Raw genomic sequence first — 22,364 nt, forward strand, 5'->3', positions numbered from 1 at the left:
GACTCAGACAAATCAAGAGTCATAAAGATTTGGTCCATCTTCATTTCCCAATCAAGGTATTTTTCTGGATTGTTGCTACCCTTGAATGAAGGATACTTTACTTTTTGGTCCGGTAAGTCAACATCACGCTTTGAGGATTTCTTTCCCTTAGGAGAAGGGGGCTCTTCATACTCTTCATCATCACTGGGGATCTCACGCTTCTTTCCTTTAGAAAAGGAAGTCTCCGGCTCATCTTTATCATCTTTATGGAACCTATGATCAAGTTCTAAATGAAACTGCTGCAACTGTGTTTTGATAAGTTCTAAAACAAAGTTCATATTAATACTAGGGGATTCATCCTTATTATTCATGTTCAAAGAAGCATTAGAAACCATATAAGATAAAAATAGGTCCTCACACACACAAACTCATGTGTTTACTCTCAAGATAAATAAAGTCACTCGTGTTTCACAAAAAAAAAATTAATGGCTTTTTTTTAATGATGAAAAACACACTTGCCTTTTACCACTCACTAAGCTTGTAGATAGAATCCAATGGTGAAACCAAACACAAATATCTTCTAAATTAAGGAAAATAGAAAACAAGCACAAGATGAAAAGAGAATTTTTTTTTTTTTACAATTTTGAAACAAATAGGAAATCAAAATTTTCAAATAAAATTAAGTTTGCTAAAGGAAAAACCACACGTGACAACAAAAATAAGAAAGAAAGAAATAAAAGTCAAAGAGTCAAATACTCAAAGACAAAAATAGAAAACTAAATAAAATAAGAGAGTATCACAAATAGCAAATAAGAGAGTAGAGAATTTGAAAAGTGCTACTAAAAATTAAAAATAAGAAAGTGATCAACGTATAAGACTTTTGTAACACTTGCCTTGAGTGTTATCCAAAAATCACATAATTCAAACAAACTAAGTGTGGTTAAGGAGTTGATCCTCTAACCAACTTAAGAAATAAATCATTTAAAACCTTAAAAATAATTATAGGTTCTACCTATAGCGCACGGAAGCAAGTTAGACGAAAATGGAATAAAAAGATGCTGTTATGACAGTAATTTATTGCTGTCATGACAGCCCTCCTGGGCCAATATCCAGGAGGCGGTGTTCCGTCATTCAACCTCCGATTGAAGTGATTTTAAAGCTCACACGTCACATTCAAAGGGTACTATAAGTGTACCAAATTTCAAAAAGATCCAACGGTCGGATTAAAAATTAGACATGTTAAAAGATTGACTATTTTTGCTGTCATGACAGCTAAAAAGCTGTCATGACAGCACTTCCGGACTAACTTCCGGAGTGCACCATTTTATCATCTGACCTCCGATCGGAGTGATTCCAAAGCCCACATGTCACTTTTAAAGAATACTATTAGCATACTAAATTTTGAAAAGATCCAACGGACGGATTGAATTTTGTGCAGGTTACAAAATCAACACTGTAGCTGTCATGACAGCAATTTAATGCTGTCATGACAGCACCTCCAGACCAAATTCCGGAGTGCGTCGTTTCTCCGTCCGATATCCGATCGACGTGATTCCAAAGCCCACACGAAGCTTATAAAAGGTTTTACTTGTGACCCAAATTTTAGAGAAATCCAACGGTCGGATTAAGATTTGGACACCCGGATGCAAAAGTGCAGCTTTTTGGTAAAAACCATTTTCAAAATTGTCCAAATCCCATCCTAATGGTCACAAACCTGTGAAAACACTTTGGACACGTCAAATAAGATTAAAAACACTTGATAGAACATTCAAATGATGGAAAACCCCCATACATCAAAATTTGACCACCCGGGTGCCATTTCCTAAAATGGACCCTAAACCCCCAAAATGCACAAATCATACAAGAGTGGTCACAAATCAATCCAAATACCATGTATTTATATAAATACATATGCTAAACATTTTCACTTGGCTCAGAGCTCCTTGTGGGGCCCACGCACCCACTCTCTCTATCCAAGCTGTATGTTTTCCCATAGCACACCATTTGCAATGCAACCACTTTGCATTTGCTTATAAAATCACATATATATCAAAATAAAGATCTTCTTGTAATAGAAACTTGGTCTACTAAGTAAATCCATCAAAACCACACACCATAACCAAGTTTCCTAGCCACAAGTCTGCAAACAGACAAAAATTCATACACAAGCACACAATCCACACATATTCACACACACACACATAATCATATCCTACTGGCACCCTAATCTTAAATACATTACAATATATTTGCTCAAAAGAAAGGGGTTGCAGTTCTTTACAAATCACAAGCAAACCCCTAGCTTTGCTCTTTTCCCCGTCCACCACTGGATCCTTCGCCTGGACCTAGAATATTGAAAAGAAAGGGGTGAGACAACCACAGTCTCAGTAACAGTGAAATCTATATTGATTATTACAAAGTAAGCCATAATTAAATAAATGAATAATAAATTCAACATAGTATATAATTTAGCCATTTAAAATGCATGAATGCATGACCTAGGCCGGTATGGCCTTTCATGACCAACAGAATGCCCCCTGGCACTCTTTAACTCGCAGGTAAACCTTATACCTACTTGTACCTCCACAGGCACAAAACATAATCTAAGGCATGATCTAATCCACCGAACCGCCTATGCCCCTTCGACGTGAATCCTGAGCAGTCAAAGCTAACTCCCTCCCAGAGCCAGCCCGACTTACTCTCCATGTGAGGGCTACCTTGGCCTAGGCACTCAACCTCACACTTCATATGTCGGATTCCCTCCCCCACTGAGAGGTGTCGAACACTCAATACACTAACCACTTTAGTGCACTGAGCCCACAATACGTAAGACAACACTGAGTACTGACAGTGTGCCATAGAATATCAAAAATCCACACCTTCTCATTGGTGAACTCCCACCGAGATCATGCCTTTTACTCTTGTCTACCTTTCCTGAGTATTGACCATTCAACACTCTAAAGTAGTATAATATTTATAAATCTCATTTCCATAAAAACATTGTTATTAAACAATTAGAAAACATATTTGCACTATAATCAAAGTAGTACCCCATAACCCCTTATAAAGCACATTTAATCTTTTAAAACATGTAATGCATGATAACTAGTAATATTTATTCAAAAATAGCTAAAACAAAGTAATAAGAAATATAAATTCCCCTGTTACCTCAACCCTTTGGTACTAAAAGAGTTCCCCTTGTACAAAATAGGGCTCGGCTTGTTCCTTACTTCTCAATAAGTTCCACCAACAATTTTCTACAACATATAAGTGATCCACATCACTTATCATGACAAATAGTATTAATGAAGACTATAACTTATACCACACAACTTAGGTCAATGAGTCATAATCCACCCTAATGGTCCATATATTAAACCAACCATTCACATAGTATCACTTAACCACCAAAACCATTTATTAGCCATTACTAGGCTAATTTTCAATTTATATAATTTTTTATCAATTAAAAACCTTCACTTAGTGTCACCAACTTTCACCATTAGCCCTTATAATGAAAACCAAACCTTAATTTAAATCTTATTGGGTTCAAATAGCAAAATTATAACTAAATCAATAAGCTTAAACCATTGAAGAGCAAAAACCCAATTTCTCAGGATTTATTTTGTGTCCAAAACACCTCTTTTCATCTAATTATCCACTCAAAATATTAGATCACTATATAGAAACTCAAAACATGCTCCCTAGGATCCAAAGAAACAAAAGCTTACAAGAATAAAGCCTTTGGAATCAAAATCCAAAAATCTCCTCTTCTAAAAATTGAAGAAAATCAAGAGAAAGAGAAGAGGATTGAAGTAGGGAGTTTACCTATCGTGTAGCCGAGCTCGCAACGGTCACAAAGACTCCTAGATCCGAGCCTAACTCCCTCTCTTTCTCCTTTCTTCTTCCTCTCTCTCTCTCTCTCTCTCTCACGTGTTTCCTTTCTTTCCTTGTTTTCTTTTCTGCGTTCTGGTCTGGTTTTTCATCTTATAAAAGCTGATTTAAAAGTTTGGGGAAAATTACAAGAAATGGCCCAACATTTTTTATTATTGCACAAAAGCCCGGGTCAACTTTGGTAATTTTTCCCATAGTTAAAAATCAAATAAAACTAAACTTTTGCTTAGTAAAATTCAAACTCTGGACCTCTATCAAATTATTCTAAATTTTAATTTAATTATAGATATTTTATTTTATTTTTGTTTATTTTTTTTAAATAAATTTGAGTCTTAAAATTTTTAGGATGTTACAACTTTCTTATCACCCAAGTCGACTTTTCTCTTTAGGCAACCTCTTGGTGACTTGGAGTTCAAGAATAGCCTTTTTCTACAGTCATAACTCACAGCAATATATTTTTTTTGTAATTTTTTTTTGAATTTTTGGATTTTTTTTCTCTTTTTTTTCAACACACTAACACTTTTTTTTTGCCTTTTTTTCCATGAATTTCTAGGTTTTTTTTCTTTTTTTTTAGAAGGCTAATAAAATGAAAACTCACATAAGATGAAAAAGTCACAAAAATGAAGAAGAGAAAAACCAAAAGATAGAAGTAAATGGGGTAAATAAGAGATGATCACAAAAAGAAATAACTCAAGATGAAAAAAAAAAAAGAAAGGACAAGAATTTGAACCAAAACTAGCAATCAAAGCTCTGGTACCAATCTGATAGGGGACATGGAAGCAAAATCGTGCTAGTTTAAGGACAGAACCCTGAAGCACGATAAAAATACAAGAACAACAGGAAAGGGATGAAATTTACAATGGAAATAAAGAAAGATATGAAGTAAACAATAGGATAATGATCAAGGAGAAGATCCTCTAGAGCACCTACCTCTAGGAACCTCAACCTTTGAAGACACCATAATAGTTGATCACACTCTTGATCACGTTTGTTTCTCACACGGGATGCCACCATAAAGCACTAAGGCTCACAAGAGTTATAAACTCTAAAAATGAATAATTTTATTCAACTTCTGTTCTGTTTACAAGAGGGAGTATGCCTAATTTATGTAGGCTCATAGAAAAGAATATTTTCTAAAATTAAAACCCTAATTTCCTAATACTAAAAGGAGAAATAATATAAAATAATGATAAAATATTCAGCCACATAATCTAGGAGATGTGATCCTAAAATTATGGGATTACAAAATTTAGAAATTAATACTATAATTAATTCTAACTTTTGACTAGACTCAAAATAAGAAATCAAATCAAAGGACCATTAAAATAGGAAATAATTTAGGAGATAATTAAGGGATCATAAAGGATTTAAAATCATGCCACGCTTGACTTCTTCACTAGGGTTTCATGCCTCCTTGCTTGCAAGAGGCTTAACTTATAGTCTTCCTTGCATTAGGCTTGGGTCTGCATCTCTTAGGCTTGACTCTTCATGAGTTTGGATCTTAAGTACATTATACATGTATAGATGCTCTCCTTTGAGCTTGAGAGGAGTGCCCCAATGCTCTCCAAGCTCTTGAACTTCTTGCACAAGACTGAACAATGCTTGCTTCATGGCTTTAGTTCGGGCTCTTGTCATTAGACCTCCAATATATTGTAATGGGTCTTTAGGTACGTTGGATTGGAAGTATTGGGCTCCTTCCATGTCACCATACTCATGATTACCATCCTCAAGCTTCGTTGCCATTAATGCTATGTCATTCGTGCCATAGGGTCCATCATAAAGACTTCTAATAAGTAAACAATAACAATTAATAAGTGAAGTTCAAATTTTAATAACTATCTGATCCATCTAAGTCCTTGTAAGATATTAAATAATTTTAGTGGTCCTTCATTAGCATTCTCCCATTTTTTTAAAAAAAAATATTGAGTCTTCTATGTTTTTTTTAAGTATCTCAAAAATATATTTTGCATTTTTTATAATATAAAATAATTAATTTTAAAGTAAAAAATTGAATTTTGTTTTTTTTTTTAAATTAGCAATTTGAGTATTTGGGCCAAACAGAATAAGTTTGTAGCTCGAAAAGGTCAAGGAAGCTTGGCTATTTGAGCTTTTTTATAAGTTTGGGTGCATTCAAGCCAGCCTGAATAAGTCAACTCAAATTGAGCCAATCTTGAATAAACCCATCTCGTTCAAATTATCAACTCTGTTATGCAACCCAATTTTGGTTAAGCTGGGTTACAAAGAGTGGAGAAAAAGACTAGAGAAATGGAGGAGAGAGAACATGAGGAGGAGAGAGAGGGGAGTATAATATTTAAGTATAAGAAAGTATTTAAAAATGCTAGGTCAGTAAGGCATGATCTCACTAATATAATTGTTAAGCGTGAATGATACGGTGACAAGGCGACAAATTTCAAACATTCAATGATAAAGAAGACCATTAATCCTTATAAAAAATATTAAAAATTTGCAAATGGTGGGACCAACATGAAAATTGTTAGGCACGTTAATGTAAGGGTGACAACGCAACAAATTTCAAACATTTTAGGACAATAATAACCCACAATTGAGTTCATAGTACTCATAAATCTTAAGGAAAAAGCTAGAGGGCAAAAATGATCTCTAACTCAAAAATTAAAGCTTAAATTCACAATTAAACATCTAATATTATTAAGATAACAGTCATGTTTTCACATCACATATAATACAGTTCTTTTCAATAGGCACTTTTATAAGTTAATAAGAATACATAAATTCGCAATTGAATATCCAATATTATAAAACAATGCTCCACTTGTCATAATACATAATCCAATTTTTTAGAACAATTTTCACAACCAACATATTCCAAACAAATGCATGTTAAAGATAAATGGAAAATTTACTCTCAAAAGTAAAATATATGCATAAAAGGTTTAATGGAATATGAAAGTCTTTTGGAGGCTTCAATACCCTTCATACAATTATATTTTTTTTCTAAAATGACACAAATACCCCCACATCTTTTTTTTTTTTAAAAACTATCGCTATTTCTAATTGCTAGAGCTACTATGCTAGTTGGTGAAGCTCTATCATTTACGAGGCTCCTTGCCACCAATGCTAGTGGTCAAATCCAGTTAAAGGGACCAAGGGCCAAAAGAGATTTGAACCCTTGATCCTCTAGTGTTGCAAAAGCTAGTTTATTGTTGGACTATCAAATCCTTTCGATCCTATATTATAAAATATAGTGCGCGCGCGCACACTCTTTTGTTTTCAAGCATTTATGCAAGCTACTGTTGACCATGGACATATTATTCATATACCAATATTTACTTGTAAATATTCAAACATATTTTGTTCAAATATTAAAAAAAATGTTGTTAATTTTTAAAGCCCAACTTATTCAATTTTCTTAACAACTTATTTTTTCAATATTGATAGGTTATCAATAATGCTAAATAAAAAATATATATGTTATAAATTTATCTTTTAAGCATTTTTAAAAGCTTTGGTTAATCATAGATATATTATTGTTCATGCACGAATAATCGTTTATAAATATCTAAACATCACTTGTTTTTATATGAAAAGGTTTTCAATTTTTTAAACCCAACTTGCTTATTTTTTTTTAACAACTTGTTCTTTCAATATTGAGATTATTAACATTATGGTAAATAAAAAAATACAAGTGATGGATTTATTTTTCAAGCATTTTTATGAGTTTTGGTTAATCATAGATATATGATTGTTCATATATGAACAATCATTTATGATTATTTGAACACGATTTATTCATACATAAAAAAGTTATCAATTTTTTTTACCTACCTTGTTTAATTTTTTAACAATTTGTTCCTTCAATATTGATGAATTATCAATATTATGCTAAATTAAAAAATATATGTTATAAATTTATTGTTCAAGCATTTTCATAGGTTTTGGTTAATCATGAATGCATTGCTATTCATATTCCACCAATTACATGTAAATATATAGGACATATTTTTTTTTTATGTATGAACAAATCATGTGCAAATATTTACAAGTGATTGTTAGGATATGAATAACAATGTGTCCATAATTAATCAAAGCCCATGAAAATATTTAAAAAATAAATTTATAACATATATGTTTTATTTAGCATAATATTAATAACTTGTCAACATTAAAGGACTAAGTTGTTAAGAAAAATGAACAAGTCTAGTTAAGAAATTGATAATTTTTTTTATATATGAATAAGTCATATTTAAATATTTATAAGTAATTGTTTATATATGAGCAATAATATATGATTAACCAAAGTCCATGAAAATGCTTGAAAAATAAATTCACAACTTGAATTTTTTTATTTAGCATAATGTTGATAACTTATCAATATTAAAGGAACAAGTTATTAAAAAAAAATCAAACAAGTTGGGTTTAAAAATTAACATTTTTTATATATGAATAAATCATGTTCGGATATTTATAAGTAATTGTTCGTATATGAATAATGATATATTCATGATTAACCAAAACCTTTGAAAATGCTTGAAAAATAAATTCATAATATATATATATATATATATATTGTTTAGCATTATTGACAACCTATCAATATTAAGGAATAAGTTGTTAAAATTGAATAAGTTAGATTTTAAAATTTGACAACATTTTTATATATAAATAAGTCATATTAGTATATTTTCAAATGAATGTTCATATTTGAACAACAATATGTTCATGGTCAACAACAACTTACAAAAATACTTGAAAACAAAAGTTATAATATAATATATATATATATATATATATAACATTTTACATTTTATAATAAAAAATGACAATCAAGTCTTAAAGAACCAATTTTATACCAATTAAGTCCCAAGTAATTGTAAAAGGCCAATCAAGTTTCATGCTATTTTTCACAAATCAGAGTTATGAAAGAAATGGCGAAAATGCCCCTATGATTAAATATAACATGTACACTCATCAGCTCCAACATTTCCCTCCTAATTTATCTCTTTCCCGCCATTAATGAGAGCTGCATGTAAGTAGTGGAGCTGCACGTTAAAGAATACCCATTCCTAAAACAGAGTTGCACTTGGAAGAGGTGGAGTTGCCTTAATTATTGGCTCAAGGAAGCTCAAGGAGTTGTGCTAATGCGTTTAGACAGGTATTTTTTTTTTGCAAATTCTTGCATCTGAACAAAAAAGTTTACTCCATGAAGGTCTGATTTATTGCAAAATGGCTCTTGTAAGGAAAAGATGGAATGGTTTTTTGCAATTGAACATGAAAGATTTTTTTTATTTCACGTTTCTAAAGATTTGGTATGAAGATTTGACATTTTGTAATTGAAAGTGTAAGAAATTATCATTGAGTATCCATATTTTAAGATAGAATGATGTTACTATTTAACTGATGTAAAAATCACTTATGTCAAAAGTAACTTGTTTCTAAGTGATATATTATTACATTTTATTTTGTTTCTTGTAGGTTGATATTATTGGGTACGATGGAAAGTAGTTGTTTAAAGAAAATTTTTTGTTATTTTCATTTTGGTGAAGTATTGTAAAAGATATGCATGGGACAATGCATTATGATAGGGGGAGTTGTAATGGAAGAATGATTGGAGAAGGAATGTCTCTTAAAGGACTTGTTAGATTGATTTTATCATGTCTGAATTGTGATTTAAATGGAATAGAGTTAAAGTACACAATAAAGTTTGATTGCAATGCTCTTTTAGACCTTAAAGATGATGAAGGGATAAATCAATTAATAAAATTGAATAATAATTTTGGTCATATGTACATCATTGGGAAGATACAGTAAAGTACAGAAGCAACAAGAGATTTAATTGATGGGTAATTTTTTTTAATAGTTGCATAATTAATATTATGCTAATATGAATATCAATGGTAGTAATAAACATGATTTGAATAGAAATATAGAGCAGGATGTTCAGCTAAGAATTCACATGCTACACAAGATCTTGAAGTTCTACCATATGCAATATAAAGTATCCCAACACCAATACCTGAGCTAAATGCAATAAAGTGGAAGGATTTGCTAGTAGGACCTGGGCAAATTTTTACAAGTGCTAATGATTTATAGACAAGCAATCTACAAGTATAGTATTGCACACAAGTTTGAATATAAATTTGTGAAGAACAACACAAATAAAATAATTACAATTTGCAAGGCAAAAGGATGTCAATGAAAGATAACAGCATATTCATTAAGGAAGTCAATGCCCTTACTTCGTGTAACACCTTTCAAGAATGAGCACTTACATTTTGCCCAAGAAGACCTTGAAGTTTCTTACAGTACAAGGTGCACACTGACTTCGTCTATAATTGATGACATAGTAAGGTTTAATGTGGAAAAAAAACCTAATGAAATCAAAGCTGATATATATAAAGACTATGGCATAAGTCTAACTTATCATCAAGCTTTAAGAGCGAAAGAGAGGGTGTTGGTGGAAATAAACGGGCTTTCTGACCAATCATATATGCTTGTTCCTTGGTTGTGTAATAGATTAATGGAGATTAATGCTGACACTGTAGCAAAATGGGTGGCTTCTAAGAACAATAGATTTAAACATTTATTTATTGCATATGGTTGTTCCATTAAAGAATTCTTGCTTGGGGCTAGGCCTATTTTATATGTGGATGGATGTTTCCTCAGTGGTCATTATCGGGGCATCTTACTGGCAGTTTCAACATACAATGCCAATAATGAGTTGTTTCCATTAGCTTTTGCAATAGTTGGGAGTGAAACTCATGATGATTAGACTTAGTTTCTGCAAAATATTAAAGATATCCTTGGTTTGCTACAGGTAACTATTGTTTCTAATAGAAATAATGCTATTACTAGTGCTATTAGAGCTATATTTGGTGGCAATAGACATGCATTTTGCTATTGATATGTTAAAGAGAATTTTAGCTCTAAGTTTAATAAAGTTTGTAGGGGAATGGGAAGGAATAACAAGGAAGAGGCATTAAAGTTGCTTGATCACATTGCCTATGCAAGGCATGAGCACAAATTTCGTATAGCTATGGGAAATTTGAGGATGTTCTCTCCATAATTAGCAAGATGGGTTAAAAATCAAGGTGATGTTGATTACTGGGCACTATTGTTGTTCCTATTTCGAAGATGGGATAAGATAACAACCAACTTGGCCGAATCATTCAATGCATGGATCCTTGAGGAGAGGAGGCATAATATATATGTTCTTATAAATGAGCATAAGGACAAGTTGAGCAAGAAATTTTTTATAAGTAAAGCAGCCATGAGTAAGTGGAAAAGCATAGTTGGTTCCAATGTTGAAGCAAAGTTAAAGGAAAATATTTTTAGGGCAAAAGTTATGATAGTTCAGCTGCATGGCTCACATATTGCGTTGGTTCGAACACTGTGTGGAGATGTATGTGTGAATTCGATACTAAGGGAATGCACATGCAAAGTTTGGCAAATGTCTGGCATTCCTTGCCCACATGCTTGTGCAGCCATTAAAGAAGTACATGGTAATATGTATAACTATGTCGAGGAATGTTATCTGCGTAGCTCACAGGGGAAAATATACAGTGGAACTATGTATCCTGTTGAGACCCATGACATACCAAAGCCAAATGCGTTGACAGTGTCTGAGTTCATAAACCAAACCTTTTTGCTGTCTCCTAAAACATCTCGACCAGCTAGCAGACCTTGTCGTGTGAGGATCGAGTCTCAATATCAACAAAAGAAGGTTTATCATTGTTCTTGCTGCCATGAAGCAGGTCATATGCAGAAGAGGTGTAGAAATCCAAATTCAAGTTGATGTTACTGTAAATGGGTTACCACATAAACTTGAATTTAGGTGACATACACATATGGGTCGTTTTAGGGGTTTTTTTTGGCATATAGCAACCCCTTTTTTGTAAATCCAAGCTGATGTTTCTATAACATGAGATTAGATTAACTTGGATTTGCTTGACATATATAGGTTTATATAAATATATATTAGTAGTATTAGGGGTTTTTTTTGGTACATAGCAACTCTTCGTTTGTAAATCCAAGTTCATGCATTTATGCATGTGGACGGCTGATATGTGCAGATGCATTAGATGAATTAATACATGTTTTTTACATGTACAGTTCATATCTTATGTGATCACTAAAAGTGTGTCGTCTTAAAATTTTGAATAGAGGTATGAAATTATTCATAAGGAAGTTGCAAAATTTGGTATGTCAGTTGTAAATTACTAGAGCCATGTTGAAAATTAATTTAGAAGTTTACAAGTTCAAGAATTAAATAGTTCATCGATCCAAAATTTTGAGTACGAGTTGCAAATTTTTCATAAGAAAGTTCCAAAATTTGATGTCTCAATTGCAAAATACTGAAATAATGTCCTAAAAGATTTAACTCTTGTAAGAATTTAATAGTTCTTTGATCCAAAATTTGGTGTACCAATTGCAAATTTTTCCTAAGGACGTTGCAAAATTTGGTGTCACAGTTGCAAAATACTGAAACATTGTCTTGAAAGAATAACTCTTATAAGAATATAATAATTTTTCGATCCAAAATTTCATGTACGAGTTGCAAAGTTTTTCTAAGGAAGTTGCAAAAGTTGGTGTCTCAGTTACAAAATACTGAAACATTGTCCTAAAAGAATAACTCTTGTAAAAATATAATAATTCTTCGATCCAAATTTTCATTTACAAATTGCAAAGTTTTCCTAAGAAAGTTACAAAAGTTGGTGTCTTAGTTGCAAAATACTGGAACGATGTCCTAAAAGATTTAACTCTTGTAAGAATTTAATAGTTTTTCGATCCAAAATTTGGTATACGAATTGCAAATTATTCCTAAGAGAGTTACAAAATTTGGTGTCTCAGTTGCAAAATACTAGAATGATGTCCTAAAAGATTTAACACTTGTAAGAATTTAATAGTTTTTCAATCCAAAATTGGGTATACGAGTTGCAAATTGTTCCTAAGGGAGTTGCAAAATTTGGTATCTCAGTTGCAAAATACTGGAATGATGTCCTAAAAGATTTAACTCTTGTTAGAATTTAATAGTTCTTTGATTCAAAATTTGGTGTACGAGTTGCAAATTTTTCCTAAGGACGTTGCAAAATTTGGTGTCACAGTTGCAAAATACTAGAACATTGTCATGAAAGAATAACTCTTGTAAGAATATAATAATTCTTCGATTCAAAATTTCATGTATGAGTTGCAAAGTTTTCCTAAGGAAGTTTCAAAAGTTAGTGTCTCAGTTGCAAAATACTGAAACATTGTCCTAAAAGAATAAATCTTGTAAGAATATAATAATTCTTCGATCTAAATTTTCATGTACGAATTGCAAAGTTTTCCCAAGAAAGTTGCAAAAGTTGGTGTCTCAGTTGCAAAATACTAGAACGATGTCCTAAAAGATTTAACTCTTATAAGAATTTAATAGTTCTTCGATCCAAAATTGGGTATACGAGTTGCAAATTGTTCCTAAGAGAGTTGCAAAATTTGGTGTCTTAGTTGCAAAATACTGGAACGATGTCCTAAAAAATTTAACACTCGTAAGAATTTAGTATCTCAGTTGCAAAATACTGGAACGATGTCCTAAGATTTAACTTTTGTAAGAATTTAATAATTCTTTGATCCAAAATTAGGTATACGAGTTGCAAATTGTTCCTAAGGGAGTTGTAAAATTTGGTGTCTTAGTTGCAAAATACTGGAACGTTGTCCTAAAAAATTTAACTTTTTAATAGTTCTTCGATCCAAAATTTGGTGTACGAGTTGCAAATGTTTCATGAGGAAGTTGCAAAATTTGGTGTTTCAGTTACAAAATACTGGAACATTGTCTGATTTAACTCTTGTAGGAATTTAGTTGTTCTTCCATCTAAAATTTGGTGTACAAGTTGCAAAGTTTTCCTAAGAAAGTTGCAAAAATTGGTGTCTTGGTTGCAAAATATTGAAACATTGTTCTAAAAAAATAAATCTTGTAAGAATATAATAATTCTTCAATCCAAAATTTCGTGTATGAGTTACAAAGTTTTCTTAAGGAAGTTGCAAAATTTGGTATCTCAATTACAAAATACTAGAACGTTGTCCCAAAAGATTTAACTCTTATAAGAATTTTTTAATAGTTGTTCGATCTAAAATGTGGTGTATGAGTTGCAAATTTTTTATAAGGAAGTTGCAAAAGTTAGTGTCTCAGTTGCAAAATACTGGAGCTTTGACCTAGAATAATAACTTAAGAATTCAATCCTTACCCCACCCAAAATTTTGACAAACAATTGCGACATTGACTATATATAATTGATTTGGTTGCTTGTTCAACTTACTTGATAGTAACAAAGAGTGTATTATATCACTTCACTTGTCTTAAAATCATAATGAAATTAGAAAATTCCATGATTCATTTGTTACATTAAATTAGATCACCATATGACTAAAGTAATATAAATAATGCCCAGCTGCATCAATTAGTAAGAAATACAAGTTATTTAAATTTGTTGAAAATTGGCATCTACTATATAAAATCCGAATGGATGTGTTGACAATCTTGTTCAGAAAAAATCATAATTTAGTTAGCTAAAATGCATGCATATGACCAAGTTCTGGTCAAATAACATGTTTCGAATATAAAATTAATCAAGCATATCCCACGAAGGCCAGTTCAATTTTTTAGCCAAAAATATTCTTATAAGCCCTAAAATTTGGATACAGCTTCAAATTTAATTGAGCATGTCCTCACTTGTACAAACTACATAGTCTACTTACAACTAAGACACTCTCAAGGGAAAAAATTGAAGAAGAGGCAATTTCTTCAAAATCAAAATGGTGAACGTTGATGAGGAGCAGGATCTTCAGCGAGGAAAATGCATCACACCCATCAAAGATTAATGATGAAAACAGGTCACAGATTAAGAATTCATCTAGACTTCTTTCCTGGCCTTTTTAGTCGATTAGCTGCTGAGACAGAGGAAAAAACTTCATTTCTCACTTCATTTCTAGTGTGATTTACTAGCCACCATACCACATCCACCTTAAATTGTCTCAGTTGTTCCTAAAAAAACATAAAGAAAGTTTAAGTTTCACATCAATAATTGGAAGAAAAAAATTAAAAATATTGTGGATCACGTATACATAAGTATGAAAAGTCCTCCATGATCAGTCCTCCTTTTCTTCTTCTACCATCCCATTCTACACAGTACTTTATCACATATACCCCATAATCATCTCTACAAATATGAGCAATTAAGGTAAGGCAAAATGTCTACTTGAAATGAATACATAAAAAGGTAGTTGTTTCCCTAGATAGTTACTTACACGTTACTCTGTTTGGGAAGTTCTTCAAATATTATCTCCATCTAAAAATCCTCTCCATATTTCTTTGGGTCACATACTTGTAACAACTCAATTATGCGAGTTCTCTACAAATAGTTCCAATGTTAGATAACCATTTCTATCTAAAAATTTAAGTAACCTAAAGTAGTTATACAAAAGCACTGATAAAGTATACCATAAATCCAGCCATCATCTTCTTCTCTTTAAATAACTTTCTAGCCAATGAATTAAGGATGAAAAATTTGTCATTTTTCAAATCAGCACAATAACAAAATCAGTGATTGAACACAAGCATGGGTAAGAAGAGGTAATCACAGTTTCCAAGGTTATATGCAAGTTTATCAGGCATGAGCATCTTTGCATCCTCAAAAACAAACCACCTTAACTTTTTATCCCTTAGGTTGACCATAAATTCTGAATCAAATATGTACCTCTACACCTTCCCTTCACGAAGTTACTCACCAACCATCACTTTTGCGACCATGCTTATGACCTACAAAGACCACATCCAATACTCAATGTGCTATCCAATTAAGCAACTAATTAATTAAAACTGTCAGACATATCGCTGTACATATCCATTTTTTAGGACCAAGACTTTAGCATTCGGCCTTAGTTAAGTAGTAATCGTACATCTCAGCGAGATACCTACCAAAAAAAGTGTTATTATATCAAACATAATGCACCATAACTATCAAAAAGTAATATCACATTACTTACTTTTCACCCTCTGCTTCATTGGTCTGCCTAGTGCAATATTCATATATTTGTTGTTCTTTGGTAAGTCTCCCTTGTATTAGTTCTTTCAGAAAAGGTGACCACTTTACCTTAACCCTTTTCCTTTCAGACCTTCGAATCATTGGGCTTTCATCTGTTCTCCTCTTCTTCTTGCCATCTTGTCTTTCATCACTTTCTTCCTTACTATTCGAGCCTTCAACTTCATGTTCTTTAGATCCAGCTCCAGTTTCATGTCCATTGTCATCCTCATCTTCATCCCCATCTTCATCCCCAGCTTCATGTACATCTTCAGCTTCATCTTCGCCTTTGTCTCCATCTTTATCATCTTCATCTTTATCTCCACATTCCTCTTCCTCCACTTCTTCTTCGCTTGGTTCGCCAACCCACACGATAGCTTTACTATCAGATATTTGAAGCTGATCAAGACTTTGTTGCAACTTCAACACTTTACTTGTAAATGTATTGGCATATTGCAAAAAATCTTCATATATCTCCCTTACACCCTAACCAAGTTTCAACACCAAGCTTATTAAGCAAGTGAAAACCAAAACATATGCAATAAATTATGGACATTTTTATACCGGGTGAGTTATTGCTGCAAGTGGAGGTAAAACTTCAAACACTTCATTAGTCTGACCACCATAAAGAATGTTGTGGATGCTTTCTTTTTCCAACTTAACTCATTTTTGCACCATGTGTTAGTTCTACAAATGCATCATGGGCGTTCCACCATCTACTAATGGTGTTGGGCCCAATGGAAAATGGTTCATGTAAAATATCTATACTAGAAAGATAATTATAATCTAACCAATAACAAATAAATTGGAACAAAATATAGAAAGATTTTAAATAGTCTATACCAGTAAGAAAAATAAGCATCCTCCTATGTTCTTCTTCCTTCATCCACTCCTTAATTCTGTCTTATAAGTTAAAAGTTCTCTAATAAGCTCTGACAACACAAAAGGTGACCAGTTATATTCTTGAACATTTTTCTTCCCACTCAAACTTTTAATATTCCTCATACTAACAATTGTGCTTGTTATAGGACAAAGAAATGTTCCAAGAGTGAATAACAAAAACACCGTTTCAAATTTTTTTCAGCCTTACTGGATATTACCATACTCTTCAACTTAGTAAAGGGTTTGCCAAGATATTTTTTCTTTAATGCTTCAGATGCTTCGCTCTTATCATCTAAAAAGACAGCTTTCCCATCATAAGGCACACCTAAGATAGTGTGCACATCCTTCCCATCAACACTTAATTTCTTCCCTCTAATTCCAAGTGTTGAGGTTGGTGTGTCAAAAACAGTGATTACTTGTTCACATAACTCCCTCGATAGTTTATTAAATTTGAAATCCAAGAGAGATTGGAACCCTATTTTCTTGACCTTGGTACATAACCTTTTATGTTTGGATATGTATTCCACAACTTCCTTGAATTGGCCAGGAGAGCAATGCGTATTAAATGGAACCTACAAACTAAGAGGAATAATATAACACCATACAATGCATAACAATCATATTAAAAAAACTCATTAATTTAAAATAAATACAAGTGAGTGATACTGTTGCCGTGGAACAAGATGCTGATTCCTTGCCTCGTCCATCTAACGAAGCCATATTTCTATATCTTTCTTGTTCAGCATTTGATAATTTTTGACAACTTTCTCTCACTGAATTATTGGCTTCTATAAGACCACTGAATTTTCCTTCATTTTTTTTAAGAAACTCTTTCTTCAAGTTGTCGTATCCAGACTTCTTTTTTGTTGTAACTTTTTTATTGTCCATAATTTCTTAGTATCTCATATGCAAATTACTTTTTTCTGGTCTGCAAAAAAAGCCAATGAAATAGGTTCAGCCAAATGTTACACCCAAAAACACACCACATATATATACACTGACATGGAATAGTGAACATGCAGGGTGGTAGCTTTTAATTCAACCAAATTCCCTCCATTCTATCTTATTGTCTGGCTTTTACTTGTCATGCTATTTAATTGATTCGAATATCACAAAAATGATGAACAGCTGTGAGTGGTCAAAAAAGCATGCAAGCAAAATGAAATGCTAGAAATTATATATTTTATTTTGAGCAATATAACCATTATATTTCGATTAATTAATCTAATCTTAGTGATTTTTGTAAATTAAGTAGCACTAGCTTTTTTTTTTTTTGCCCAAAAGTAGCACTAGTTAAGTGTAAAGCTAAAGAATGATAACATTTGGATTCCATGGGATTGGTCCACAATGAACTTTATACAAGCATCAACGGTGACACTTTCATGTGAAAATTATGAGATCAGGAGTTTTCAAAGTAAATGTGAACTATGCAATCTTTCAAATCAATTAATCAAATTGTTTAACATGTAAATCAAAGCACTTGGATGGTAGTGAAAGAAACAGTTTTAGGACGCTTGAGTATACATGTTGACAATTTCATGATAGGCTCTAAGATTAGTAGGCAGTGATTGTTGGCTTAAAGAATTGGAATTTCATGTAAACGCATTTTTCATGCCTAAAATGAAACCTCAAGCCACTGTGATTACATATAAGCTAAAATAAAGGACATGTATATGCAATGATTACAGTCCCAAGCCACATCATTACAAATATCATCCTAATACAAATGCTAGGAATCCTCTTAAACACACACCATACAGACATAATAAACACACACACAGAGTTAGCTTTTGAAAATTAAATCCACAAACATCATATTTTCACTTTAGCTTAAAACATGGCCCTATCTCTCATCCGAAGGTCATTTAAATGTCATTAAAACTAGAGTTAGAAAGCACTCCCCCTGCTTCAAGTCTATGCTCTAATTAAAAAAAATGTCTAAATAAAAGAGAGACACTTAGGTTAGGCAGCTTTTGGATATATATATATATATATATATAGCAGTTCCATATAGCTGTCCTAAAGAAATAGCAAACTGAAGTATGTAGCTTTATGACTTTCTAGTAGCTATTGCATATCTTTAATCCACAATGGCAGCATAAACATAAAGGTTATTTTAATTGCTATTGCAACTTCAATCATTTATATCAAACATGGCTATGGTGTTTAAAAATACATCATCATTATTTTTATTTTTGAATTCCCTGTCATTTTTTTGGAAATAAAGACTAATACATTGATGATAAAACTCAATCCAAAATACAAGCAAAGAAACAAAATAAAAAATTATAAGAACTTTCATCAAAGCACCATTTTTCACAAATAAAGGTAGGACTTTTTTTTGGGTCAAACATAAATAAAGGCAGGATTTAAACCCAAAGCAAATTCAGCTGCCGTTCACCCATTCAATATTCACTACCAATAATTTAATTCTACTAACCTAAAAAAATTTTAGGTCTTAAGTGGATATTAAAAAAATCAAAGTCTTTTGCACACAAAACTTGATTCGTGGCCTTAGTTGTAACTATGCTTGCATCCCTTGTAGCATACCTTGAATCCTTTTGCTGTATTCCTCCCCTATCAATTTGTTCATATAGGATTTTCATCAACTAAAATTGCTAATTCATTGAAAGGCATTACAAGTTCAAATGATAAGAATGTGATGTGAGCAACGTGAAACAGAGATCAAAAGACTCACAAACTTTAGCCAGGCAGCAAGGCAGAGATCATCAATAAGGCAGAGAAGAAACCGAGCTTTTCAAACTTACTTCAAGAAGGCTAACCCAGAGAAGAGATCTAGTCGTGTCGTACACAGGAAACTTGTTTGGTTCAAGAAGGCTGACCCAAAGAAGAGATTTGGTCGCCTCGCACAGAGCAAACTCATTCAATTCAAGAAGCCTGACCTAGAGAAGAGATCTCGTCGCGTTGCACATAGGGAACTTGTTCGGTTCAAGAAGCCTAACCCAGAGAAGAGAGCTCCTCACGTCGCACACAATGAACTCGTTTGGATAAAGAAGAAACCGAGCATTTCACTTGAAGAAAGGTGTTTCGGTCTTTTCTTGTGACATCAAAATACCACTTAAGGACCCTGGGACTTCATTGGTCTTTTACAATTAGTTGGGACTTAACTAGTATAAAATTAATCTTTTGGGACTTGATTGTCATTTTTCCTTTTATAATGAAAAGGCTTTGTTAGTTCAGGAAATAAGGGCTTGGCTATCAGTGATGGCTGCCCCTTTATTGATGATAGAGCTCTAGTGGCTAGTGCTGTGGCTTCCACCATTATAAATATGACATTTTTTTTCTAAAAAAGAGACAAGGACATTTGTATCATTTTAGCAGAAAAATTTAATTGCAGGGAAGTATATTATTTTGAGTCTTTAATGCATATATTTTGGTTACGAGGATCCTTTAATGTATATATTTTGGTTATGAGGATCTTAATTGAAACTCTACTAGAGACAAAACACACATTTGTTAATCTCATTCAAGGCCTTTGGCCTAAAAAAATTGAGGCTCCTGGGCCTATAGGAAAAAAACATCAAAATGCTTTGGGTCTTAATTGAAATTGTGTTTATAAGGGCCTTAGATGATGTTTTCCACAACAACAACAAAGTTAAAATTTTGAATTTAACTTAACATTCATTTTTCTGGTACTAAAGGGGCTAAAGCCTAAAAAAAAAAATTAAAACTAAACCTCCCTTAACCTAGCTTCAGGAGAAGCGCCTGACACCACACTAATCTTATCCCTTTCAAACTCCTCAAACACCCTAGGATACGCAGTATCCCACTGTCAAAACCCTTCCAGCAACCTTAATCTAACCTTTGCCATTCCATCAGCACACCCATTCACAATCCTTTACATAGCTTGAACATGGATCTCCCATCTTTCCTTTAATAGCTTCAGCACCTTCTCCATGACACTTCCAGCCCTCTCCTCAACCTGATGCTTACCCTTTAACACCCTTGCTAGATTAAGCGAATCAACTTCTAGAGTAACCTTCTTGCAGCCCATATTCCAAGCAATCTCCAAACCCCTTAAAGCACCCCAACCCTCTGCCTCCAGCATACTACAGAGATCCAATCTCTCAGCAAAACCACAAATCTAGTCCCCCTGCTCATTACGAACAATACCCCCACAAGCCGCTAGCCCTAAAATCCTGTACAAGCTCCATCAGTATTAATACCCATCCATCCTCTGGTGGTTGCCACCTACTGACTTCGCCCTCTTCCTTCACAATAAATTATTCCATCACTCCCCTTGCATGCGCTATTTGTACAGCAAATCACCAAATTCTAAAGCATCTTATCTTAGCACAAGTTTGGCTCGACCCAAAGAGTCTTGCATTTCTACATTTCCAAAGAACCCAACAGACAACAACAAATACAATTGACCAAGGTACACTTCTAACCTTCTCACTACTAGATAGATTTCTTTTGAGCCAATTTTGTGGTGGTTCTTTATAAATTAACATTAACTGAACTATTTATCTCCCATTAAATCTCCTCAGCAACCTTACAATCCCAAACCACATGCAACAAGTCCTTAAGACTGTCACAAACATCACAAACACCATTAGTGCCCCATCTTTTATTTCTTAAGGCCCTAGTGTGCAATCTGTCATTCCCTAACATCCAAAGAAAACACCGAATCCTCTTTGGCCCTTTTCATTTCCAAACACAAACCCATAAACTATCCTTCACACCCAACAAATGACCCCTTATACACCTATATCCCTTCTTAATAAAGTAGGCCCCCTCCCTATCCTTCCATAACAACCTATCTCTCCCATTCCCACAAGGAGGAGTCACACCTTCTAGCCAAACCTTCCCTTCTCGATCAAGCAATCCCTCCAAACTCCTCCAATCCTATCCACCTTCCTTATCTACTAAATTTGCCACCTTCCAACCTCTCATATTTGAATCTATATCCACTAAACAATGATTAGCCAATTTAGTACCCTTGTCCACCCAATAGTCCTCCTAGAAGGCAATCATTTTACTATCAGCCACTCCCTTCCAAGCAAAACAATTCGTATAATCCCATACCTTTGCTAAATCTTTCCATAAACTAGAAGTATTACCAAGAACCTTTAGGATTGAAGAGAGCTCTTTTCCATAATTATACTTATGACACACAACCTCTGCCCATAAGTCATTTGATCCATCTCGTAGTTAACTTAAAATCCATTTTGTTCAAAGGAAAATCCAACTAAATATTTATTTAGGGCCTGTTTAAATTTTAATTGAATATAATTAATTATAAAAATAATTGATTTTAATTATAATTGATTGTGTGATAACACAATCTGTTTTAATACAGTTTTTCTAAAATTAATTTTAACATGATAGAAGATGTTTGGATAATTTATTTAAAATTAATTTTCATTGCATAAATTACTATAAAGGACATTGCTTTTTAAAATTAAATTATTAATGTATTTGTATCTAATATTATTAAATTTTTTAAATTTTATTTAAGAAGTATAATATATTATTTAAATTACATATTTGATTAATTTAAATTATATTAATATTAATAATTTAATTTATGTAAATAAATAACTCAATATATCTTAG

Source organism: Prosopis cineraria, unplaced genomic scaffold (genome assembly GCF_029017545.1).
Source record: "Prosopis cineraria cultivar Desert tree isolate PC_DT_omini unplaced genomic scaffold, ASM2901754v1 PC2, whole genome shotgun sequence".
In the NCBI taxonomy this organism is placed as follows: domain Eukaryota; kingdom Viridiplantae; phylum Streptophyta; class Magnoliopsida; order Fabales; family Fabaceae; genus Prosopis; species Prosopis cineraria.